The sequence below is a fragment of the Scyliorhinus torazame genome, chromosome 3 (genome assembly GCF_047496885.1).
Source record: "Scyliorhinus torazame isolate Kashiwa2021f chromosome 3, sScyTor2.1, whole genome shotgun sequence".
NCBI classification, from domain to species: Eukaryota; Metazoa; Chordata; class Chondrichthyes; order Carcharhiniformes; family Scyliorhinidae; genus Scyliorhinus; species Scyliorhinus torazame.
The window spans coordinates 202360783-202388577 of NC_092709.1; the positions used below are offsets into that span (position 1 = coordinate 202360783).

General features: G+C 48.9%; 1 protein-coding gene across 4 annotated transcripts in view; it reads right to left on the reverse strand.

Moving 5' to 3' along the window:
- Nucleotides 1–14240, reverse strand: part of LOC140408898 (uncharacterized) — an 87794-nt gene extending 73554 nt beyond the window's left edge. For 3 of the 4 annotated variants that reach the window (XR_011940234.1, XM_072496753.1, XM_072496755.1), the window contains exon 1: nt 14003–14136. The gene's annotated coding sequence lies outside the window, so the exon portion shown is untranslated. Of the gene's footprint in view, nt 1–14002; nt 14137–14170 lie in introns of those variants that run through there. The other variant, XM_072496754.1, reaches the window with a different exon arrangement.
- Between the last annotated feature and the right edge of the window lie 13555 nt (nt 14241–27795).

Here is a 27795-nt window from a genome sequence, read left to right on the forward strand (position 1 = left end):
TGACAGCCAATCTGGCAAGGTGGGACGGCCTTCCTCTGTCACTGGCGGGTCGGGTACAGGCGGTTAAAATGAATGTGTTGCCGCGATTCCTGTTTATTTTTCAATGCCTACCGATTTTCCTGCCAAAGTCTTTTTTCAGGGAGATTGAGGGAAGGATTACCTCATCCATATGGGGAGGGAAGGTGGCCAGAGTGAGAAAGGTGCTGCTACAGAGGGGAAGACAGGCAGGGGGTTTGGGTCTCCCGAACCTGTTGTACTACTACTGGGCAGCGAATGTGGAGAGGGTGCGGAGCTGGGTCAGAGGGGTTGATTCTCAGTGGGTCAGAATGGAGAAGAGTTTGTGCAGGGGGTCGGGGCTGAAGGCACTAGCAACTGCGCCGCTCCCGATAGCTCCGGGGAAATATTCAGGCAGTCCAGTAATAATAGCTTCATTGAAAATCTGGAGGCAGTTTCGCCAACACTTCGGGTTGGGGGTAGGGTCAAGGGAAATGCCGATAAGGGGGAACCACAGATTTGAGCCAGGGAGGTGGAATGGAAGTTTTCGGAAATGGGAAGAGAGGGGGATTAAGACGCTAAAAAAATGTGTTTCTCCGGGGTCGGTTTGCAGGATTGAGGGAGCTGGAATCGAAGTATGGGCTAGAGGAGGGAGAAGTGTTTAGGTACATGCAAGTTTGGGATTTTGCCAGGAAGGAGATACAGAGCTTCCCAGAGGAACCGGCCTCCACATTGCTGGAGGAGGTGTTGATGACAAGGGGACTGGAGAAGGGGGCAGTGTCAGCGGTGTACGGAGCAATTTTGGAAGAGGATAAGGCACCACTGGAAGGGATCAAAGTAAAGTGGGAGGAAGAGCTGGGAGAGGTTATAGAGGAGGGGGTCTGGTGTGAGGTGCACCGGAGAGTGAATGCCTCCACCTCATGTGCGAGGTTGGGGCTGATACAGCTGAAGGTGGTATATAGAGCGCACCTCACGAGGGCAAGGATGAGCCGATTTTCTGAAGGAGTAGAGGATGTGTGTGCGCGTTGCGGGGGGGGGGGGGGGGCGCTAATCATGTTCATGAGTTTTGGTCCTGTCCAAAGCTAGGGGAGTACTGGAAGGAGCTGTCTAGGGTAATTTCCAAGGTGGTGCGTGTGAAACTGGACCCGGGTCCCCAGGAGGCCATATTCGGGGTGTCGAACCAGCCAGGGTTGGAAACGGGTGCGGAGGCAGATGTCATAGCCTTCGCCTCGTTGATTGCCCGAAGGCGGATCCTGCTGGGATGGAGAGCAGCCTCTCCACCCAGTGCCCTGGCATGGCGGGGGGACCTGTTGAAATACTTGACCCTTGAGAAGGTTAAGTTCGAACTGAGGGGAAGCTCGGAGGGGTTCTACAAGTCACGGGCACTATTTATTATGCACTTTCAAGAACTGGATAACATCGAACATTAGTTGGGGGGATGGGGGGGGGGGCTGTGTAGATTAAGGGTGACTGTGGGTAATCCCTGATTCCTTTTTGTCATTTGTTTATGTAAACATGCGGGTTGAGGTTTGGGGGTTGGTGGGTAGATGGGATCGTTGTTATTATGGGGATTGACATATCTTGCTGATTATTGTTGATGGGTGTAAATGTGGGAGAAAATGTGAAAAAGGAGAATAAAAATATATATATATATATATATATATATTTTTTTTTTTTTTAAATAAAAAATCCTGCAAATCTTTTTCCATTCATTCACAGGATGCTGGCTGGGCCAGCATTTATTGCCCACACCTTGAACTGAGTGGCTTGCCCGGTCAGGCGCAGTCATATTATCATAAAACAAGATGGTGGCGTCGTGGTATTAGTAATCCAGAGACCCAGGGTAATGCTCTGGGGACCCATTGTCAAATCCCACCATGGCAGATGCTGAATTTTGAATTCAATTAAAAAATGACCATGAAACCATTGTCGATTGTTGTAAAACCCATCTGGTTCATTCATGTCCTTTAGAAAGGAAATCTGCCTGGTCTTGCCTACATGTGACTCCAAATCCACAGCAATGTTGGCTCTTGAATGGCCCAGCAAGCCACTCAGTTTAAGAGCAAATAGGGATAGGTAAAAAATGCTGGCCCAGTCAGCGACGGCCACATCCCAAGAATGAATTTTAAAAACTGGGAGGATCTTGCTACCAATCATAGAATCATAGATGCCTACAGTACAGAAGGAGGCCATTCAGCCCACCGGATCTACATTGAGCACTCTGCCCATTTACGCCCTAGCCCCGTAACACTTTAACCTAACCTGCACAACCAGGGGCAATTTAGCATGGCCAATCCACCTAACTCGCACATCTTTGGACATTCAAAAATGGCCACAAGTTGTCAATCAAGCTGGGTGGCACAGTGGTTAGCACTGCTGTCTCACACTGCCAGGGACCCAGGTTCAATTCCAGCCTCGGGGTCTATCTGTGTGGGGTTTGCACATTCTCCCAGTGTCTGCATGGCTTTCCTCCCACAGTCCAGTTTTGGTGGATTGGCCATGCTAAATTGCCAGTTTAGCCCTTGGGGTTCCAGGAATTTTTTCCAATACTCAGAAACCTGGCAAATACATTTAGACTTAGTCTTGCTGGCTCTAGGAGATGAATGTCTTTACATCTACCTCCTGGATTCAGCATGCCTGCCTCAGCAACCCATGATTTGAGGCTCTAACCCATCCTCCAGGCCTCCGATCTCCACCCCAGGTCTCGACCCTCCCTCCAAAAGCCTCCTTTCCTCTTCTCAGGCCTCGACTTTTCACCCTAATTTTCTCATACCAAAGCCTCTGACAACCCTTGCCCATATCAGGCCCCATTATTTGCAACCGTCCATGTATCAACCACCCCCAACCCCAATCAACATTTCACCCGAGATTGACACTCTCCTGCCGTCTGCCACAGATCAAATCCTCTCTCATCCAGATTAACCTACATCTCCTGCTCGTCAGGCTGTGATGTAATCCTGACTTCCTTAAATTGGAATCAATTCCAATGCCGTGGGGCAGCAAGGTCGCACAGTGGTTAGCACTGTTGCTTCACAGCGCCAGGGTCCCAGGTTCGATTCCCGGCTTGGGTCACTGTCTGTGCGGAGTCTGCACGTTCTCCCCGTGTCTGTGTGTGTTTCCTCCGGGTGCTCCGGTTTTCTCCCACAAGTCCAGAAAGACATGTTGTTAGGTAATTTGGACATTCGGAATTCTCCCTCTGTGTACCTATACAGGCGCCGGAGTGTGGCGACTAGGGGTTTTTCCACAGTAACTTCATTGCAGTGTTGTAAGCCTACTCGTGACAATAAAAATTATTATTATGGACTAAAAGCGGGGATATGAGGCTAACTGTCTGTGATTGTGCTTTCTAAGAGCATTCACAGGCAAGACAGACTGAGTGACCTCCTTCTGTGCTGTCAGTTTCTATGAAAGTCTTGATGTGCAGCTCGACTTCACAACCTTATGATACAGAGTTCTCACTAACTGAGCCCAAGGTGTACACAGGAGAGAGTCTGTCCTCAAGATGGTCAAGATCAAAGTAATCTCCTGTCATTGTAACTTTGACCAGCCACTGCCCTGTAATAGGTAACGGTTCTACAAGTTGTCACTTCTTTCTGTAAATGCAATCGGCTCTCCAAGTTAAAAATTGGCTTCCGTTATCTGGGTCTCTACCAAAGGACTTTTGGTCAGATATTATAAATAACAAGCCATACTCTAATTTCATCAACTGTCCTAATGACATTTGTGCTGGGTCCAACTAGTGTGATTGTAATGAGTTTAGCCAGTTGCCCCCTAGTTTCATAGTACCCATTCATTTACCCAAAATTGCCCCTAATGTTACATATTGGATTGGATTTTGTTTATTGTCATTTGTACCGAGGTACAGTGAAAAATAGATTTCCGCGAGCAGCTCAACAGATCATTACCAGCAGCAATCAAAACACATGTTTTTATGTTCAGATAATATAAGAGACACAAAGTCACAATTTTTCAAATCCGGTTTGCTCTTCCATGGTGCCACACATGTGGAGTTACTAAGTGTTGATGTTGACAATGGAAGGTAATTGGGCCAAGTCACAGCTAAATTTCAGTCCCCATTTTAAAGTTACATCTTTTGTCCTTATTTTGTGCAATACTTAGGTTTCTTATAATTTATAGCTGAATTGCAAAACTTATGGGCATTTGAGAAGCAGAGAAATTACATTGGCTGGAGTACAGGAGGTTCCCTCTAGTGCAGGTTGAAGATCTGGGAGACCCTAAACAGAGGTTTTATAGCTGTGTAACTGGCAAGAGGGTAGAATTACATCTGACAAGCTAATATAGGCAATTTCTACTTTATCGGATAGATGCCAGTGTTCTAGCTATATGGAAAAACTTCGCGAGAGGTCCAACTAGTTCTGGACCACAGGTCTTCAGTGCTATTCTCAAGTGGTGCCATTAAGATTCTATAATGTAGAGATGCTGGCACTGGACTGGGTGGACACAGTAAGAAGTCTCACAACACCAGGTTAAAGTCCAACAGGTTTATTTGACATCACAAGCTTTCGGACACTGCTCCTTCATCAGGTGAATTGGAGGCAGATTCACAATCACAGCATATATAGCAGACACACAATTGCAAACAATTACAGATCGAAATGTGAAGAACGGTTGAAATGTGAGTCTTTACAGGAACAAACATTGTGAGTGGAGTGAGGGATAATCACAGGTAATCAAGGTGCGAATTCTCTCAAGCCAGGACAGTTAGTAGAATTCTGCAAACCCGGGCAGTATGGTGAGGATACCATGTATTTTTTTTTAATAGAACATAACAGTGCAGAAGGAGGCCATTCGGCCCATCGAGTCTGCACCGACCCACTTAAGCCCTCACTTCCACCCTATCCCCGTAACCCAATAACCCCTCCTAAGCTTTTTTGTCACCAAGGACAATTTAGCATGGCCAATCCACCTAACCTGCAAGTCTTTGGACTGTGGGAGGAAATCGGAGCACCCGGAGGAAACCCACGCAGACACGGGGAGAACGTGCAGACTCCGCACAGACAGTTACCCAGCGGGGAATCGAACCTGGGACCCTGGCACTGTGAAGCCACAGTGCTATCTACTTGTGCTACCGTGTTGCCCAAATGTAATGTGACATGAACCTGAGATCCCGGTTGATGCCGTCCTCATGCGTGCGGAACCTGGCTATCAGTTTCTGTTTTTGAAGGCCGCCTTGGAGAACACTTACCCGAAGATCAGAGGCTGAATGCCCTTGACTGCTGAAGTGTTCTCCGACTGGAAGGGAACACTCCTGTCTGGCGACTGTTGCGTAGTGTCCGTTGTCATAGCGTCTGCATGGTCTCGCCGACGTACCACGCCTCGGGACATCCTTTCCTGCAGCGTATGAGGTAGATAGCGTTGGCCGAGTCGCATGAAGATGTACTGTGTACCTGGTGGGTGGTGTTCTCACGCGTGATGGTAGTATCCACGTTGATGATCTGGTATGTCTTGCAGAGGTTGCCGTAACAGGGTAATGTGGTGTTGTGGTCGCTGTTCTCCTGAAGGCTAGGTAGTTTGCTGAGAACAATGGCCTGTTTGAAGTTAGGCAGTTGTTTGAAGGCAAACAATGGATGTGTGGGGATGGTCTTGGCGAGTCGTTCGTCATTATCAATGACTTGTTGAAGGCACAAAAGATGATGTTGTAGTTTCTCCGCTCCAGGGAAATATTGGACGGCGAAGGGTGCTCTGTTGGTGCAGTTTTTCGCTGTGGTGCGTCGGAACTGTCTATCGATGAGTCGAACGCCATATCCCGGATGACCGGAGGCTTGGTACATCGTCGAGACCATGCAGACTCATTTTTACCATCCGGCCAACCTACATGACCCACTATTTTCAGTTCTCTTTAATGTGTCAGGTGAGCCTGCTTGGTCCTCACAATCTCACTTGCTTTATCATTCAATGTTGCATTTCTGTATGGGTTGTTCATCAGAGGTCCTAGATCTCACACCAGCAATGCTTTGTCCTGCCATGGACTCTCCTGCGAAGCTCCCTCCAGCAGGTTTAGTTGAGAGACCCTTGCCCGTTTGTGTCTCTGGCCTTCTCTTCCTTAGTCCAAAAAGATCCACTGCCAGTTCTTCACGCAGTCCTGTTGCTTGCTTGCTGGCAGCTACAAACGGAGGATGCTCTCCTCAGTAATTTCATGTCCAGAGCATTTGGCAACAGTGTACTGGGTGCGTGACCTGCTCTCTGTCCCCGCTTCTGGCAGGAAGACTCCATCGATTTTCCAAAAAAATCAGCTCCTGGGACAATGTGCTGACATACAGAGGAGGCAGTCTGTCCCACTGGGCTCCTGGGCTAAGTAGTGCTGCATCCGACTGAGGGGGTGTGGTAAACCACTGTTGCACCTGTATTAGGTGATGTACAGTAGGACCTGTACTACAGGTTCGCCGGTAGTCCCTGCCTACTGGCTCCGCCCAGGTGGTGGGATATAAATATGCGTGTCCTCCAGCCAGCAGCCATTTCACCAGCTGCTGTTGGAGGCCACACAACTGATAGCAGTAAAGCCTCAGTTGGATTCAACTATCATCTTTGTCCAGTTGATCGTGCCTCAATTTATTGCTATCAGTTTCTAAGGATGGACCTCCGTATCAAACCGGATCGCTTGCAGCTGGATCTGCACTCAAGCGACGCCAGAAAGGACTTCCAGCACTGGCTAGCCTGCTTCGAGGCGTATATCAACGCGGCACCAACCTCTGTTCCGGAGGCGAGGAAGATTCAGATTTTATATTCCAGGTTGAGCTCCAAAGTCTTTCCGTTAATCCAGGACGTGCCGAACTACGCCGAAGCCATGACTCTACTCAAGGACAACTACGCACAGAAAATAAACGCGCTCTTCGCCAGGCACGCACTCGCCACTCGCTCTCAACTCCCTGGTGAGTCCATAGAAGACTTCTGGCGGGCACTAATCCCATTAGTCCGGTACTGTGACTGTCAGGCCGTTACAGCCACGGAACACTCAAACCTCCTAATGCGGGACGCTTTTGTGACTGGAATTGGGTCAGATCTCAATGCCAGCGACTCCTAGAAGGGGCCACACGCGACCTCGCAGAGACTAAAATGATAGCGCTCTCCATGACGGTCGCCCTGCGCAACATCCAGTCCTACACCCCAGCCGCGCGGCCCACCCCTCCTAGCTTTGTGGACCCCACAGACAGCCGCCCCAGCGGGGGCACTGCCCACCCAATACGCCTGCGCTGCACGCCAGCCAGCGAGCCTCGGGGGCCCCCGATGCTATTTTTGCAGCCAACAGAAGCACCCCCGCCAACGCTGCCCGGCCCGCACTGCCCTTTGTAAAGCCTGCGGGAAGAAGGGCCACTTCGCCGCGGTGTGCCAGACCCGCTCTGTAGCTATCGCCCCCACCCCCCTCGGTCACGGACAATGGGCGCTGCCATTATCCCCCCTCAGATCACGTGCGGCCAGTGGGCGCCGCCATCTTCCCCTCTGCGCAACACGTGCGTTCCATGGATGCCGCCATCTTGTTCCACCCCCGCAACATGCGTTCCTTGGGCACCGCCATTTTGTAACCCTCAAGATCTTCAGGCGGCGCCATCTTGTCTACCCCTCAGCACATGGGCACCACCAGCGTTCCAGGACCCGGGCTCTCCAGCCGCCCCATTATCCGACGACCAACCAAGACTCGCCTCCATGTCAATCGACCAGTCTCGTCCGCATAACCTGACCAACGCATCCCCCAGCGTGAAAGTCGATGGACATGTAACCTCATGCCTGCTGGACTCCAGGAGCACCAAAAGCTTCATACACCCGAATACAGTAAGACGCTGCTCCCTCAGGATACACTCCGCCAACCAAAAAATTTCCATAGCCTCCGGATCCCATTGCGTAGCGATCCGGGGGTACTGTACGGTCACGCTCACGGTCTATGGCGTAGAATTCAGCGGCTTCTGCCTCTACGTCCTCCCTAACCTCTGCGCTGCACTAATCCTCAGCCTCGACTTCCAGTGCAACCTCCAGAGCCTAACTCTGAAATTCGACGGGCTCTTACCACCCCTTACTGTGTGCGGCCTCGCGACACTAAAGGTCGACTCACCTTCCCTCTTTGCCAATCTAACTCCACATTGCAAACCCGTCGCCACCAGGAGCAGACGGTACAGCACCCAGAACAAGACCTTCATCAGGTCCGAAGTCCAGCAGCTGCTTCAGGAAGGCATCATCGAGTCCAGCAACAGCCCCTGGAGAGCTCAACTGGTAGCAGTTAAAACTGGGGAGAAACACCGAATGGTCGTGGACTACAGTCAGACCATCAACAGGTACATGCAGCTCGACGCGTACCCCGTCCCACGCATATCTGACATGGTTAACCAGATTGCGCAGTACTGGGTCTTCTCAACACCTACCACCAGCTCCCCATCCGTAAATCAGACCGTCCATACACCGCCTTCGAGGCAGACGGCCCAAACGGGGTCTCGGTCTTCCAAAGGGAGATGGACCGAATGGTGGACCGGTACGGGTTGCGGGCCACCTTTCCGTACCTAGACAACGTCACCATCTGCGGCCATGGTCAGCAGGACCACGACGCCAACCTTGCTAAATTTCTTCACACCGCTACTCTCCTAAACCTCACTTACATCAAGGAGAAGTGCGTGTTCCGCACGAACCGCTTAGCCATCCTCGGCTATGTGGTCCAGAACGGAGTTCTGGGGCCCGATCCCGACCGCATGCGCCCCCTCATGGAGCTCCCCCTCCCCCACTGCTCCAAGGCCCTCAAACGCTGCCTGGGGTTCTTTTCATACTACGCTCAGTGGGTCCCAAACTATGCGGACAAGGCCCGCCCACTCACACAGTCCACTCACTTTCCCCTGATGGCCGAGGCACAACAGGCCTTCGCCCGTATCAGAGCTGATATTGCCAAGGCCACAATGCACGCTGTAGATGAGACACTGCCCTTCCAAGGTGAAAGCGACACATCGGACGTCGCCCTAGCCGCCACCCTCAATCAGGCAGGCAGGCCCGTGGCATTATTTTCCCGCACCCTTCATGCCTCAGAAATTCGGCACTCATCTGTCGAAAAGGAGGCCCAAGCAATCGTTGAAGCTGTGCGGCATTGGAGGCATTACCTGGCTGGCAGGAGATTCACTCTCCTCACTGACCAACGGTCGGTAGCCTTCATGTTCAACAACACACAGCGGGGCAAGATCAAGAACAATAAAATCTTGAGGTGGAGGATCGAGCTCTACACCTACAATTACGAGGCTATGTATCGCCCCGGCAAACTCAACGAGCCCCCAGGCGCCCTATCACGATACATGTGCCAGCGCATAGGTAGACCAACTCCGGGCCCTGCACGACAGCCTTTGTCACCCAGGAGTCACACGGTTGTACCACTTCATTAAGGCACAAAATCTGCCTTACTCCATCGAGGAAGTAAGGACAATCACGGTAGCATTGTGGATAGCACAATTGCTTCACAGCTCCAGGGTCCCAGGTTCGATTCCGGCTTTGGTCACTGTCTGTGCGGAGTCTGCACATCCTCCCCGTGTGTGCGTGGGTTTCCTCTGGGTGCTCCGGTTTCCTCCCACAGTCCAAAGATGTGCAGGTTAGGTGGATTGGCCATGATAAATTGCCCTTCGTGTCCAAAATTGCCCTTCGTGTTGGGTGGGGTTACTGGGTTATGGGGATAGGGTGGAGGTGTTGACCTTGGGTAGGGTGCTCTTTCCAAGAGCCGGTGCAGACTCAATGGGCCAATTGGCCTCCTTCTGCACTGTAATTTTTATGATCTATGATCTATTGCCAGGTCTGTGCGGACTGCAAGCTGCACTTCTACCGGCCAGACCACGCACGCCTGGTGAAGGCCTCCTGCCCCTTTGAACGCCTCAGCGTGGACTTCAAAGGCCCCCTTCCCTCCACCAACCGTCACACATATTTTCTCATTATGATCGCCGAATACTCCAGATTCCCCTTTGCCATCCCATGCCCCGACATGACGTCTGCCACAGTCATTAAAGCCCTCAACACAATCTTCACTCTGTTCGGTTTTCCCGCCTACATCCACAGTGATAGGGGATCCTCATTCATGAGTGATGAGCTGCGTCAGTTCCTGCTCAGCAGGGGTATCACCTCCAGCAGAACGACAAGCTATAACCCCCGGGGAAAGGGAAAGGTAGAAAGGGAGAATGGGACGGTATTGAGGGCCGTCCAGCTGAGCCTACGGTCCAGGAGCCTCCCGCTGGCAGGAGGTCCTCCCTGATGCACTACATTCCATTCACTCATTACCCTGCACTGCCACTAACAATACACCCCATGAACGTCTTTTTGCTTTCCTCAGGAAGTCCACATCCGGGGTGTCGCTCCCGACTTGGCTCGCAGCTCTGGGAACAGTGCTTCTCCGTAAGCACGTCCGACTCCACAAGGCGGACCCGTTGGTGGAGAGGGTGCAGTTCGCCTACGTGGCGTTCCCCGACAGCCACCACGATACTGTCTCCCTCAGGGACCTGGCACCAGCAGGTTCCACCCCCGCACCCCCTCCGCCCCCGGCACCACCCTCCCCTCCCCCGCCGCTCCCAACAGCACCCCCCCCAGGACCATCCGTCCTCCCCCTGCCCACGCCCGACGATGAAGAGGATTTCGGCATGCTCCCAGAGTCACCATCGACCAGATCAGCACCAACATCGCCGACACCACTGCGTCGCTCCCAGAGACACATCAAGGTCCCGGACCGGCTAAACCTCTGACCGGTCCACCGGCCATCAAAGGACATTTATTTGCTCAAATCTTGTAAATATTAACTCATTGTTGTATATAGTTATCCATCACCCCCGCCGGACTCAATTTTTAACAGAGGGTGAATGTGGTAAACCACTGTTGCACCTGTATTAGGTGATGTACTGTAGGACCTGTACTATAGGTTCGCCGGTAGTCCCTGCCTGCTGGCTCCGCCCAGGAGCCGGGGTATAAATATGCGTGTCCTCCAGCCAGCAGCCATTTCGCCAGCTGCTGTGGGAGGCCACACATCGGATAGCAATAAAGCCTCAGTTGGATTCAACTAGCAGCTTTGTCCAATTGATCGTGCCTCAGGGGGCACGCATGCATGGGACGGCCGGCATTCTTAAAAGCCGGTGGCGGACGTTGGGCACTTGTTCCTGTGATCGGGAACACCACAACTGGACACTCCGCGACCCTCCTGATACCAGCCTACCAACCACCGTGACCCTGAGTTTTAAAATGACTGTGTTTGAGGAATGGTCATTGTTGAAGCAGCAGAAGGTGGTTGGCCCTAGAACCCTACCCTGAGGAAATCCTGTGGTGCTGTCCCAGGACTGAGATGATTGTCCACCAACAACTACAACCATCTTCTTTGTTTTGTGCTAGGTGTGAATCCAACCAATGGAGACTTTTCCATTCCCATTTGACTTCACTTTTACTTGGACTCCTTGCTGCCACACGGTCAAATCTTGCCTTGATGTCAGTCACTCTCACCTCACCTTTGGAATTGATATATTTTGTTCATGTTTGAACCCAAGACTGCAATAAGGTGGTCAGGGCCTCTAAGTGGCCCTGACAGAACCTAAATTGCGAATTAGTGAATAGGTTATTGGTGAGTCGGTGTTACCTAATAACACTGTCAACAATGCCTTCCATCACTTTGCTGATGATTAAAAATAGACTGGAGTACGATATGGGGAAATGTGAAGTTGTTCACATTGGCAGGGAGAATACACAACTGAATATTACTTAAGTGGAGAATGACTGCAGAATATCGAGGTTCAGAGGGATCTAGGTGTTCTAATACATGAGTCACAAAAGTATGCAGGGATATCAAGTAACCGAGAGATAATGGAATGTAATCCTTTATTACGAGGAACATATAAAGATGTTATGCTCCAAGTTATACTGGATATTGGTGATACCACTTCTCGAATACTGTGTGCAGTTTTGGCCTTCTTATTTAAGGAAGGTTGTAAATGCATTGGAGGCGGTTGTTTTATAAGGAAAGGTTGCAGAGACTGAGCTGGTTCCCACCGGAGTTTTGAACTAGATACGATCCTGAACAGTCTTGACAAGCTGGATGTGGAAAGAATGTTTTCTCTTGTGGCACGTAAAGAACTAGAGATCGCTGTTTTAAAATTAGGGGTCGCTCTTATAGGAGAGAGATGAGGAGGGTTTTTTTTCTGAGAGTTGTGTGACTTTGGAATTCTCTGCCTCAGAAGCAGGTGCAAGTGGGGGTCACTGAATATTTTTATGGCAGAGGTAGATAGATTCTTGTTAGGCAAGGGACTCAAAGGTTATTGGGGATAGATGGGAATGTGGAATTCAAAACACTAGCAGATCACCCATGATCTTAATGGCATTACCACATTGAATGCCCCACACTGACATCATGGGGATTACCACTGACCAAGAATTGAACTGCACTAGCCATATAAATACTGTGACTACAAGAGCAGGTCAGATGTTATAAATTCTATGACTAGTATCTCACCTCCTGACTCGCCAAGGCGTGTCCTCCATCTACAAACATTCACTCCCTCCACCATCAATGTACATTGGCAGCAGTATGTACCATCTACAAGAGGTACTGCAGGAGCTTGCCTTGGCTCCTTAGGCAGCACCATCCAAACCCACGGCCACAACCAATTAAAAGGGCAGCACGGTAGCATAGTGATTAGCACAATTGCTTCACAGCGCCAGGGTCAAAGGTTCAATTCCCGGCTTGGGTCACTGTCTGTGCGGAGTCTGCATGTTTTCCCAGTGTCCGCGTGGGTGTCCTCTGGGTGCTCCGGTTTCCTCCCACAGTCTAAAGATGTACAGGTTAGGTGGATTGGCCATGCTAAATTGCCCTTAGTGTCCAAAATTGTCCTGAGTGTTGGGTGGGGTTACTGGGTTATGGAGGATAGGGTGGGGGTGTGAGCTTGGGTAGGGTTCTCTTTCCAAGAGCCAGTGCAGACTCGATGGGCCGAATGGCCTCCTTCTGGACTGTAAATTCTATGAAAATAAGAGCAAGGGCAGCAGATGTCTGGGACCAGCACTACCTGGAAGATCCCCTCCAGAAATACACCACCCTGACTTGGAAATATACCGCCATTCCTTCACTGTTGCTGGGTCAAAATCCTGGAACTCCCACCCTAATAGCACTGTGAGTGTACCTACACCACATGGACTGCAGCAGTTTAAAGAAGCAGCTCACCACCACCTTCTCAAGGGTAATTATGGGTTGGAACTAGCCAGCAAAGCCCACATCCCATAAATGAATAAAAAACCTAACTAGATGAGGAGGATCCACCACTATTCATAAATGGATGTGGCAGGACTAGAATCATAGTAATTAGAATTATAGAATAATACATAGGCAGATTTGGGCCGAATGGCCTGCTACTATCTCTGAAAGAGCTACCAAGTAAATCCCCTATTTTGTATCAGCTGTAAACCTGAGCACCCTCCCCTGTGCTCCTATATGCATAACTTTAATATAGAGAGTATCCTGGACCAAAAGCTGAACCTTGAGGTCCACAACCACTCTGAGAAACAGCTCTCACTCCTACTCTTACCTCCTTTCTGGTTTTTATCCCCCAATTTCGTATTATTTTGATCTGATACTTTATCTCATGCTTTCCTAAAACTGAATCCAGCTCTGATGCAATGTCTTATCACTCCAAACATTTTGCCTGCCTTGCTGAGTATTTCCAGCAATTTTAAATTTAAAAAAAATTAAAGTCGTGGCCACTTCAATTCATTTCAGAAACGAAGCCTTAAAGAATCTTTGGTACCAAGTATCTCTTCACCCATTGTGAAACACCAATGCAACAGAGTTCTAAAACTTCTGCAACTAGCAAACTGGGTCCACTAAAATCCTGCCGTGCCGCTTTCGGCGCTTTCCCTCAGCTCCAACTACATTACCATGGAAACTGGAACTGTTTTGGTGTCGCTAAAAACCCGCCGTGTGAACTGCACATTAATTCCGTAAACATTTCACTGTATATATCTGATTGTTTAATGAGATGGCATACCACTTCAGACGGCGCTAATAAACACTCACCTGGAGGCGGTGTATTAAATAGTTGCTATGGCGCGGTAGCGACAAAAGCCAACAGGAAGTGCACCCCCCCCCCCACCACCACTGTGTGCAGCCTCCCACAGCCGAATAGCTAGTCACGTGCCATAGTTAGGCACCAAGTCCGGTTCCAGTCTTCATTGAAGCATTTACCCATGTAGACTGTAAAATCTTTTGCCATCTTCGAGAAAGTTCTTGTCACCACTGCATCTCTGGTTTGTATTTGTTGCTCTTCTCGCTATAACCCAACTGAATTAAGCATAGAAGGAGCCTTGCAGGCCGGCAGTGATTGGGTTAAAATCCAGCCGTCTACGTGCAGTTTATATTGCTGCACTGGGAGGCAAATGAAGGAATTCATCGGATTGGGTGATCTTACAAAAAACTATACAGCTAGAGGACTTCAAAACATTCTTTGCTCTTAATTAATCAAACAGTTAGTTATACAGCGAATCTCTATACCCATTCGAGACCGTCAGGACTGGGATTTATGATTTAGCAAAAGGGAGCAACGATATGATGTGTGTGTTTTTAATCTTTTTTATCTTTAATGTTTTGTTATCTGCCCAGATGCTGACCGGAGTTGAACATTTTGTGTTTTGCATATTTCCAGCAGTTAGAGGTTTCCCCCCCCCTTTTTTTTTCCATCCCCCACATATGGGGCAGGGTGAAGTGCTAACACAACACAATTTACCAGCATACATCATCATTGGTAACCTTCCAACTTGCTGTTTGTCCCGAGGCCCTTCTAACTATTTGTTCTTTTTGGAATTCCTATAACTCAGAAGTAACAAATCACCGCTCCCCATTCCACTAGTGACCCCATAACTTGACAATCATCAGTGGCACCCTGGTCCACATATGTCAGGTATCCAAGTCTGCGGCAGCATTTTGAACTTCCATCAGCAGGGATCCGCTTGGAGCCACGTAATCATTTTTTAAAAATCCCTCCAACCTTCTGGTCCCTAATGATGGCGGGGGGGGAAAGTACAGCTCATGTCAAGATCAGCCACGGTCATATTGAATGGCTGGATGAGCCACTTCATCTTGTCCTGCTCCTAGTTCATTAGATGTTTAAATACAGCTTGTGGTGATATACATCACTAAGTACACAAAGGGTTAATGTACATACACTACACCTAGCTAGACACAAGAGGGAACACCAGAGACATGACACAGAGTCAACCAATAGGTCAGTAAGATAGGACACGACCAATGACACGATACACACAGAGGTGACACTACCACAGGAGGGCATTACACCAACCCATATAAAAGGACACATCACACCTGCTCAGGCTCTTTCCAGTGGACTCTCTGTGAGTACAGACACAGGGTTGATTGAACATCACTCCCACCACGTGGATTGTAGCAGACTGGTTCATCAGTCTGAGCAGCTATAGCAGGATTAACAGTAGCGTCGAATCCAAGTAGGAGAATTGTTAATAGTTTAATAAAGGTGTTAAAGCTATCTCCAAGTCTGAACCTTTGTCAGAGTGCACATCAAGGAAGCAGCTTATGCTACGACAAGAGCACAACAAAACATGGTTCCAGGAGTGAATTGTTTCAATCCAGAAAGTTAAAACTCAGCAAACAGTGACTACCAGCAACAGCAGCCAGGCAAGATGATGTTCAAGATTCCGGTTCCACCGCAGCTCAGGTACGAAGACCATTTCAGTGAAAACTGGCGTTGGTTCAGGCAGAGATTCGAGATCTACCTGGTAGCGTCCAACCTAGATGGTGTGGCGGATGCAAACTAAATAAAGCTTCCACTTACCATCGCGGGTCCAGAAGCAGCTGAAATCTTCCAGACTTTCAAATACTCAAAAGGGGCAAAACAAGAGCGATTTCCAGGCAGTCCTGGACAAATTCCAAGTATTTTGCGAGGAACATGCAAGAAGAAAAGGTAATAGAGGCGTTGAAACTCACCGTAAGGTTGGCTTGCCGCAACAAACGGCAGTTTTGAATTGCAGCCATCTTGGAAAAGGTGCTGCACATGCGCAGTTGCGCAAAGAGCGCACAGAACGGGAAGGTCCGTTTGCGCATGCGCGGCTGTCCCAAGTAAAGGACCGGCAATCTGTGCATGCGCAATCGCTTCCTACGCTCTACGTCACAAGCGTCATGACGTCAGAGGCCCCGGACCACGGCCACTTAAAGGGGAAATGTCCCAAAACACAAAAAAATGTAAAGCCTCAAAACCAGATTCTTTCACCTGGAACGACAGCACAATGCCTGAAATCCGACCAGTAGCTGAAAGTAACCTCCGCAGAACCCTGCAACAAGCTGTTAGCACCGCCCAAAGAGATGATACAGTCCTTGAAGACTATGACCCCGACCTTGAATTCTTCTTTGGACATCGCAAGCCCAATGCCAGCTCCGACACAAAACGTGATGATATGGTCTTGGAAGACAACGACTCAGACAAAGCTTTTACCTTGGGAGGCTACCCCAGTACCAAATCCGAACCGCAACTAGACGTGTTGCACATTGACGACCCCGACGACGAGTTCTTCGGATTCGGGAATCTTCAGCCCAGCATATACGACATCTCGACTTGTGAGTGCAGGATGATGCTGCGGCCTGACACCAAGAGACAGAGAGCGGTACAAGCCCACAGAGAGCAGCCTGTTGCCACACAGAGTGGTCCACGCATCGCGAAGGATCCCCGACTCCACACAGACTGGTCCACGCACCACAAAGGGTCCCAACCTCCACACAGAAAGCGATGAAAGACTCCACAGCGAGCTCGTGGACAGACTCCACGACAGAAGGAATGCAAGACTCCACAGCGCAGTCCTTGCATGAACAAGAAGTGATGACAGTTTCCACAGAGAGACAAATGCACGATTCCACACAAGGAACGCTGCAAGACTCCATCGAGGGAGTGACACAAGCCTCCACAGCGAGCTCGTGGACAGACTCCACGATAGAAGCAACGCAAGACTCCAGAGCGCAGTCCTTGCATGAACAAGAAGTAACTCGAGTGACACAAGCCTCCACAGCGAGCTCGTGGACAGACTCCACGACAGAAGGAATGCAAGACTCCACAGCGCAGTCCTTGCATGAACAAGAAGTGATGACAGTTTCCACAGAGAGACAAATGCACGATTCCACACAAGGAACGCTGCAAGACTCCATCGAGGGAGTGACACAAGCCTCCACAGCGAGCTCGTGGACAGACTCCACGATAGAAGCAACGCAAGACTCCAGAGCGCAGTCCTTGCATGAACAAGAAGTAACTCGAGTGACACAAGCCTCCACAGAGCGCTCATGGACAGACTCCACGATAGAAGCAACGCAAGACTCCAGAGCGCCGTCCTTGCATGAACAAGAAGTGATGACAGTTTCCACAGAGAGACCAATGCACGATTCCACACAAGGAACGCTGCAAGACTCCACAGAGGGAGTGACACAAGCCTCCACAGCGAGCTCGTGGACAGCCTTCATGATAGAAGCAATGCAAGACTCCAAAGCGCAGTCCATGCATGAACAAAACCATGAGGGTCTAGCAACCTCCTCTGAGCAACCAGCAGCAGACAATGCAAGTCTGCCATGCTCAAGTGAACAACAGAAAGATTATGATAATCTGCCACTCTTAAGTGTACAGCTTGCAAACTATGACAGTCTGCCACGCTCAAGTGTACAGCAAGCAGACTATGACAGTCCACCCAGATTGAGCCACCAGAAGAAGACTGACAGTCTACCCAGCTCAAGTGAACGACAAGAAGACACTGAGGCTCTACTCACTGTATGTGTGACAAGTGACGACGGCATCCCACTTCCCATACCAGTTGTGCAACATGACAGACCTCAGCTAGAATGTACAGAGGCACTCGACAATCACAGTGAGACTACTGGTGACTCCAGTGACACCACGTTACTTCAAACCTCACTCGCTCGAGCCACCCCACAAGCAAATGCATTCCTGACTGAAATGACTCCGGACGGGGAGCATCAAGAAGCCAAAACTGACTCAGGTGAAACAGACCAGACTCCAGACGGGGAGCATCGACAAGCCAAAGCTGATTCAAGTAAGCCGGACATGACTCCAGACGGGGAGCGCCGCAAACTCAGTGACGGCACGTTCAAGGAGACAGCAGATGCCACAAAGCACGCTAACACGAGTAACTGTGTGAAGGACTCGTATTATCCAGAGTGTGGTCCTTGAGCGCAGCAAACGCGGCAACAAAACCAACCACCACAACAACATCAAAGACAATAACAAGACACGTACCAAAGGCAACGACGTCGACAACAAGCACGGCAAAAACAACACCAATGGAACTACGACTGGCACGACATGGTACAACTCTGCAAATGAGGGACACTGTTACTGCTCAGCTCAGTACAATGACATGCCATGGCAGGATGATGCATCTTATTAATTCACGTTTGCTGCACTACCAACAGGCAACCTGGCTTTCAGGCAGATGCCATCAAGAATTACCACCACAAGCATCGAAAGAAAAAAATAAATAGTCCAAATCCGACAACAAAGTGATTTGACCACTTCTTGGTTCCTTCAGCACAGGGACATTGATGGTGTTTACAATGCAATGCCACCATCAACATCACCAACTCACCAACCAAACAAGAAAGCCATTCGACCATAATAATTAATGAACTTTGGACTCATGCATATGATTTAGACTTATTGTTTAATGATCACTGTTATCATAACTTGTACAGAGTTTCACTCATCTACCTAGTTTGTTCAATTTTCTTTAACACTGTACAGAAAATATGTAACATGAAAAAAGGGGGCGGGGGATGTGGTGATATACATCACTAAGTACACAAAGGGTTAATGTACATACACTACACCTAGCTGGACACTAGACAGAACACCAGAGACATGGCACACAGAGTCAACCAATAGGTCAGTAAGATAGGACACGACCAATGGGCATTCACGATACACACAGAGGTGACACTACCACAGGAGGGCATTACACCAACCCATATATAAGGACACATCACACATGCTCAGTCTCTTTCCAGTGGAGACTCTCAGTGAGTACAGACACAGGGTTGATTGAACATCACTCCCACCATGTGGATTGTAGCAGACTGGTTCGTCAGTCTGAGCAACTATAGCAGGATTAACAGTAGCGTCGAATCCAAGTAGGGGAATTGTTAATAGTTTAAGAAACGTGTTAAAGCTTTTTCCAAGTCTGAATCTTCCTTTGTCAGAGTGCACACCAAGGAGGCAGCTTATGCTATGACAAGAGTATAACAAAACACAGCTCATCACCAAATGCCGAACTCGGGCTTTGTATGGTGGATATGGAGTTGAATTGCTTGCATGCTGAGGTGGACCACACATTGTGAATAAACGGCAAGATAATTATCAACCAGCACTTACTCAACAATAACCTGCTCACTGACACTTGCCTGAGGTTCACTCAGTTCCTGAACTTGTTACAGTCTTGGTTAAAACGTAGACAAAAGATCTGAGCTCAAGAGATGACGTGAGAGTGACTACTCTTGACATCAAGGCAGCATATGATTGAATGTGTCATCAAGGAGCCCTACAAAAACTGAAGTCAATGGGAATCAGGTAAAATTCTCCACTGTTTGGAGTTATACCTAGCACAAAGGTTGTGGTTATTGGAGGTCTATCATCAAAGACATGGTTGCAGCAGTTCCTCAGGGACCCCATAACTAGTGTTCTAGGCCCAACCATCTTCAGCAGCTTCATCAATGACCTTCCCATCATCATAAAGTCAGAAGTGGGGATGGTCGCTGATGATTACTCAATGGTACCTTATACTGCTTTTGTATCTCATACTGAAGCAGTCCATATGCAGCAAGACCAAGACAATATCGAGGCTTGGGATGACAAGTGGCAAGTAATATTCGTGCCATAGAAGTGACAGGCAATGACCATCTTCCCTTGGCAGTCAATGGCATAACTATTGCTGAATTCCACAATATTTATATCTTGGGAGCTACCATTAACCAGAAATTGAACTGGACCAGCTGTATAAATACAGTAGCTACAACAGCAGGCTGGGAATTCTGCAGTGAATAACTCTCCTTCTGACTGGCCAAAGCCTGGTCCACCATCTACACATCTCAAGTCAAGAGTGTGATGGAATACCCACAGGCAAGTGAGTAACGTCGGAGGGCACTTTCTTATTGCATGTGAATCATCTATTTGGCTTTACTTTAGACTTTACTGATGCTGATCCAGCCTTGGTTTCATCAGCCTGTATGATTTCCCATTCACATCTTTTTTTTAAATTAAGAGGAAATTTAGCATGGCCAATCAACCTACCTGCACATCTTTGGGTTGTGGGGCTGAGACCCATGCATACAAGGAGAAAATGTGCAAACTCCACACAGCCTGTGACCCAGGGCCGGGATCGAACCTGGGTCCTCAGTGCTGTGAAGCAGTAGTGCTAACCACTGCGCCACCGTGCCGCCTAAATCATTCACATCCTGCTGCTAATTCAATAACTTGGCTGGACAGGGCAGAAACTGGGTGACAGGATGACTCAATTTCTCAAAGTTGTTTGTTATAATAATTTATTAGTATCACCAGTAGGCTTACATTAACACTGCAATGAAGTTACTGTGAAAATCCCCTAGTCGGCACACTACGGTGCCTGTTCAGGTACACAGAGGGAGAATTCAGATTGTCCAATTCATCTACTAGTGAAAATAAATTGAAAAATAGTGATCGATTACAATCATTTAACATGCTTGGAAAGTGAAATGAAGAGTTACATTTTAGGCAGCAGTGTGATCCTACATTGATCTCTCAGTTTGAATTCTGTTTACCCACCACTGAGTACACTATTCTTAGACTAAGACGACTACGGGTGGGATTTTGTAATTGGCGATTGGGCGGAGAATCCCTTTTGATGCCGAAATCGGGGGCAGCGCCTGTTTGGCGCAGGTTTCGGATGCTCCGCCCCTCCTAAACGGCACCATCGAGGCACATGCTGCACGCCGTTGGGACAGCCTCAGCGAGTCACCCGAAGGCTCTCCTCTGATGCTCCGCCCCTGATGGGAAGAGTTGCCGAAGGCACAGGTCACTTGTGGTCTCAGCCGTGCGGGAACCCACGTGGCGGCTGTGGACTATGTCCAGCGCTGCCACAGTCGGGCGGGAGCCGTGCTGCTGGCCGGAGGGGGGTTCCGCGAGGGCTGCTGGGGGTGGCGAGGGTAGCACTAACTGGCAGGTCAGGGCCACGCACAGCCGCCGCCACATTTTACGGCGCGACCGTTGCAGGTCGTCGCCATGCGCATGCGCAGCCATGGACTCGGCCATCTCCGGCCGTTTATTTTGTGGAGGCCGGGAGTTTTACGTGGCACGGCTGCTAGCCCCTCACGGGTCGCAGCATCAGCCACAGATCTTCCGCACTTAGCCTCAGAATCCAGCCCCAGGTCTTCTCTTCAAAGACCTTAGTAATCATAGTCTAACAGTACAAAGTGTGCAAAAGAATGCTCATTTAACCTTCACAGTAAAGTAAATGGGGTGGTGAAGGAAGAATAGGTAACACACAGCCCTCCATTACAAACTTTCTAACAAATCATAGATTTCCAGTTACATATCGTGACTGTGCATTAAGATAGTATGTGCCTGTTTGTGATTGTGCATTAGCGTTTGTCAACCTTGTATTCGATGTTCTTCCAGCATTTTATGTGCTCAACGTGCTATTTAAGATCGTCTCGACACATGACAACTTGAAGCTATTGTGCAGAACACAGAAAATGTTAGTAAGAATTTAGCCTAGAAGAGAAAGCCAGCAAATAGAACATTTCCATTCACAAACCTCCAGCATCAATGCCTAGTTCTGCCTACTCCAAGAACGCATTTTGAAACTTTTATTTTAACAGTTACTACAATTCAACTGCACGAATATTACAAGTGACAGGAAGGAACAATGGACAGGAATAATGCACTTCCAACTCAAAGCAATCTATAAATTGAAATCTTGATCTAGTTTTATCCATAGGGACATATAGAATCCGGATATTCAGCACATTGTGCCTGTGCCACAAATCCCACATGCTTTTAAAGGATTCACTAAACCTAACCATATTCTTATTCCAAGGGTGAGCTTTGTAGCCTCTACTGGGAAGACACATTCAGCTGGAGGTGGAGGTTTGCTATATCGGTCAGGGAAAACCTGCCACAGCAAAGTATCCATTCTCAACTGAAGGAAGAAGGCAGTTTCCTTCTACTTATAAAATGATACCTTGTCTTAGCCTCCATTCCATTCAAACCTATCTTAAGACTCCCAACTCCTTGCTGTCCTTGCCATATCGAAGCATGATCATGTTTTCCAGCTTACTCCCCCACCTGACCATCAATTGCAATATCTAGTTTCCCATTCAGCCTACATAAAGCTGAGTGCAGTCAGCTTCTCTGTCCTTATCTTGAACATAGATCAAGAGTAAATATTAAGTAGACATTTAAAATGAATCAAAGTAGCATATTTCTAGATTTATATCGCTGCCTGTGAAGCAAGCCATTCCTTTCAACTACTGCACTATCAATTCACTTTATTGGATGATAAATGAATGATAACAATAAACGAAGTCAAATTATTCTATTACAGAAATATAATTTTAATTAAAATATTAATAAAACTATTCCAATGCATTAAAATAAGCAGTTAATAAGTCTGACCCAGAGTACATACATCAAACTCCTGTTCAACGTTCATATAGAGAAGGGCAGAAACCAGTTCAGGAAATGATTTGTACTACGTTTGAATGATTGTAGCTCATTGTAGATTATAGAATCACTATCCTCCTTTTCCTCTTTAAGATTTCTGATTATGTGCTCAACTCTCTCATCTCTTGCTGTCCATTTTATTTTGCCAGTCAGACTTTCAATCTTCCTTAAAGAATCGAGGCAGACTTGATCAAACTCAAAAGTGACAACCTCTTGCGATCATTCCAGTAGCATTCACTCCACCTTCTAAAATATCTGCAGTATTTAATGTGAGGGAACCACCATTGCCTCGCTCCATGGCCTCACTCCAAGGCATAGTTCTACTCCCATCACAATGCAGTGAATACACATATCCAATGATCTTGCAACATAATCCAAACTTATTTTCAAAATAGTCCAGGTTCGATCTTTGAGCTTTTTTCATCCCTCTCTTGTTCCTGATGTTGTCATTGATAGGCGCGCGGTTAGCTCCCACACAAATACTGATGACACTCAGCTCTACCTTGACACATACAAAGCACACAAAATAGGACAAAGAGGAGATTGTAGTCAAGCCTGCTCTATCTTTCAATATGATCATGGCTGATCTTCAGCTTCAACTCAACTGCCCACTTCCCATATTCTCTGAGAGACCAGAAATCTGTCCTTCTCATCCTTAAATATTAATGAAGAAGCATTCGCAACCCTCTGGAAGAGAGAATTTCAATGATTCACGACTCTTTGGAATGGAGAAATTACTCCACAAGTAATTATCCCCTTATTCTAAAACTACGCTCGGTGTTCTAGATTCCCTGCCAGGGGAAACAACCTCTCAGGAGCTCTACCTTGTCAAACCCTTTCAGAATCTTGTATGTTTCAATGAGATCACCTCTCAATCGTCTACTCCCTAGAGAGAATCGACACAATTTACTCAGCCTTTCATCATAGGACAATCCTCTCATCCCAGGTCCCCATCATGAACTTTCCCTGTACTGCATCCAATGCAAGTATATTCTTCCTCAGATATGGAGACAAAAACTATGCACAGAATTGTACAAAACCATGTACAATGGCAGCAAGGCTTCTTCATTCATGTACTCCAATCCACTTGCAATAAAGGTCAACATGCCATTTGCCTTCCTAAATACTTGCTGTACCTGCATTCTAACTTTGTGTTCATTGCACTGGTATATCCGCTGAACATCAGCATTTAAAGTTTTCATGCCTTTTAAAATATATGCTCGACTTCCAGTGGTGGCCATGAGCTGAGCAGTGGCACAAAAGGTGTCTGTCATTTAGAAACCTTGATTAAGGCCCATTAACCCCAACAAACGAGCATCAAAAGAACAAATCAACCCTCCCCCCAAACGATCGCAAGCCCTTGACACTCACCTGCCACTTAAAAGTGTCAAGGAACCAGCAATCCAGCCAAAAAACTTCCAGAGAGGAGGAGAAGGAAACCTTAGCCTTGGAGCAGGGGAGCCCGCGTGGCGGCAGGAACAGACGGTCCCAAGAATTTCCAGCACAGACTCAGGTGCTGATGGAGAAAATGCTGGGTTTCATCACTTCTGAGCTCCAGAAGCTTAGAGAGGTGATGAAGGAAAACCTCATGGTAGCTGCGGAGGCAGCAGTTGAAGCCGCGATGGCCCTCATGCAGGAGGCCCATGGGACACAGGGCCTCAGGAAAGCCACCACAGACCAGGGGGATTTGATCACAGCCCTCGAGACCGAGGGGCAAGGCTGGTCAAGGCACAGAAAGGGCTGGAGGAGAAAATCGATGACCAGGAGAACCAATCATGTCGGCAAAAAACCTGCAGTTCATGGGGCTGCCAGAAGACGCGGAGGAGAGGAACGCCACAGAGTATGTGGCAGCAATGCTCGGGGAGCTGGTCGGCGAGGAGAGCTTCTCCAAGTCCCCGGAGTTAGACTACGCCCACAGGTCGCTTCGGCAGCGGCCAAAGGTGGGGAGTTACCTCGGGCGATAATTGAGAGGCTCTACAGGTACCAGGAGAAGCAGCAGATCCTGCAGTGGGTGAAAAGCCTGAAGACATGCAAATGGGAAGGAAATTCCATCCGCTTGTACCAGGATATTGGAGCAGACCCGGCCAAGCCCTGGGCAGAATTTAACAGGGCACAAAAGATGTGGTTTGACATGCTCTGCCCCGCCAAACATTGGGTCACCTTTCAGGGAAATATTTCACGCATGTTTCGACACCAGGGCAAGGGGATTGGGGGGGGGGGGGGGGGGTGCAGATTAGTTAGCAGGACAGTTGCGTTCACAGCGATGAATACAGTGACAGACCCAGGAGGCTGATTCGGTATGATCAGCGGGACCCTGGAAGGGTCCCCGGGAGTACTGGTAAATATAGACGCCTAAACTGGGACAACGCAGAGTCTGTCAAGAAAACTATGGCCAAAATCTCTGACCTTGACACCTACCGACTCATCATGGGGAGTGACTTTAATTGCGTGCATGACCTGAAAAGACCTGATCCAATCTCAGGGAGAGAGCCATAACAGGAATGCCTCGAGAGCTAAACATCGTTATGGAGCAGATGGGGCGGGGGGGGGGGGGGGGGGGGTGGGGGGAGTAGACCCATGGAGGTTCAACCACCCGCGAGAAAGCGAGTTTTCTTCTACCATGTGCACAAGGCCTACTCACTCATAGACTTTTTCATTGTGGGGAAAATGGTGCTTCCAGGGGTAGTCAGGGCGGAATACTCTGCGATCATAATTTCCGACCATGCGCCTCACTCTATGGACGTAAAGTTGGAGAAGGTTCGGACCTAAAGCCCCCCATGGTGGCTGGACACCGCCCTCCTCATCAATAGAGATTTCTGTACAAAAATATCCCAAGTTACATAACCTGTAACTAAAACAGGGAGGTCTCGCCCTCCTCGTTCTGGGAGGCATTGAAGCCAGTGATCGGGGCGGGGGGGGGGGGGGGGGGAATAATAGCTTATACAGCCCTTAGGGACAAGAAAGAAAGGGCCAAGCAGCAGCTGATCGACTCCGTACAGGAGGTGGATCAACAATACTCCACGGCCCCAAGCGTGGAACTGCTGGTGGAGAGGAAAAAACTGCAGATGGAATTAGATCTGCTCTCCACAAGGAAAGCAGTCCACCAGCTCCGCCAGTCCACGGGAAGGTGGGGGCCTTTTATGAACATGGAGACATAGCTCGCTATCCCTGCTTCGGTTCACATTGGCATTCGAGCCACTGGCCGTTGCTCTTAGATGGGCGGAGTGGTGGACGGGCAGTCAAAAAGGGGGCAGGGAGTACAGAGTTTCTCTATGGAGATCACCTGCTCCTCTACTTGTCAAACCCCCTGGCCAGCATGGGAAAGATAACCTGACTCCTTAAAGAGTTTGATGCCTTCTCAGGTTACAAACTCAGGGTGGCACGGTACCACAGTGGTTAGCACTGTTGCTCCACAGTGTCAGGGTCCTGGGTTCAATTCCTGCTTGGGTCACTGTCTGTGCAGAGTCTGCACATTCTCTCCTTTCTGCTTGGGTTTCCACCCACAAACCCCAAAAGAGGTGCGTGTTAGGTGAATTGGACATTCTGAATTCTCCCTCAGTGTACCCGAACAGATGGCGGAGTGTTGCGACTATGGGATTTTCACAGTAATTTAACCTCATTAAAGACCTGGAACTAGTTAGGGCACCCACTTCGAACTTGGTGGCATCTCTATGGAAGCCTCCACCTGCAAAAACCATAGGTTCGCCCCGACGAAGATAGACACCACATTTAGGGCTTGAAAGGAGGACATAGGAGACCTTGAGGGTGAAGGACATGAACGTTGACAGCAGGATAGCGGCCCTGGGGAAAGTGTCAGAGAAGCTCCAACTCCCGAAAGGGAACGAGCTTTGGTACTTGCAGCTGTACGACTTTCTCTGCAAAGAGACCAAGTTGTTTCCCCCAGTTACCCGAACATACCCTACTGGACAAGATGGTAGCGCTGGACTGGCTGAGTGGAGACAAATGTTTTGACATACACGGATGACTCATAGAAGAGACCAGGACCCCACTGGACGAAACGCGACGGAAACGGGGGGGGGAGGAACTGGGCGTGGAGATAGGGGGGAGGACTCTGGATCGAGGCACTGCACAGGGTCAACTCCACCTCCTCGTGCACAGGGCTAAGCCTGGTGCAGCTCAAGGTGGTGCCCAGAGCACACCTAACCAGGTCACACATTAGCAGATTCTTCCCAGAGGTGGCGGACAAGTGCAAGCAGTGTCAGGGGGGCCCGGTCCACCATACACACATGTATTGGTCCTGTCCCAGACTCAACGGGTTCTGGGCAGCCTACTTGGAGGCCATGTCAAGGTTGTGGGGGTTAAGATGGAGCCATGCCCATTTTTGGTGGTCTTTGTGGCAGGGCATCCAGAGCCCTTCACAGGGAAAGGGGCAGATGCCTTGGCCTTCGCTTCTTTGATGGAAATTTCTGCTGCGGTGGAAGTCGGCAGCACCTCCCAGAGACTCAGAGTGGCTCTCAGACCTGGCTGAATTCCTAAAGCTTGAAAAGATAAAGTTCTCAATCGAGAGTCCGAGGAGAGATTCCACGACACGTGGAGAAAGTTTGGCAACCTCTTCGTGGACCTGTTCGTAGCTAGCTACTGGTGGGGGGGGGGGGGGGGGGAAACAGGAGTGGAGAGGAGGGAGGAAACGGGGGCGAGGGGGGGCTGCTAAGAAAAAGGCGAATCCACACTCAATACGAGGGGGAATGAGGAAGAAGGCCCTACGCCGGGAGGGTGGAAGGCCCTACACCAGGAGGGACACAGTCCCCTCTTGCATGTACGAAACCGGGGAAGAGCTACAGCTTACCCACCCTCGAAAACAAAAGGTTCGACATGACTCTCCCTGTCACTATAAATGCAAATACAACATTTCTTCTATGCATACCACTGGTAATAAGGAAACGTGGCCACAGGGACTAGAGTCACAGACGTGACAACCTATAAATAATATGCTCTTTCGATTGTTCTTATTTTTTCCTCTGCTGTTTTGTCTTGTGTAAAGTTTGATATCGTGTCAAAACTCCAATAAAAATATTTAAAACAATATATGCTGCTTTTCTATTCTCAATAGACAAATGAGGTGGAGATCATC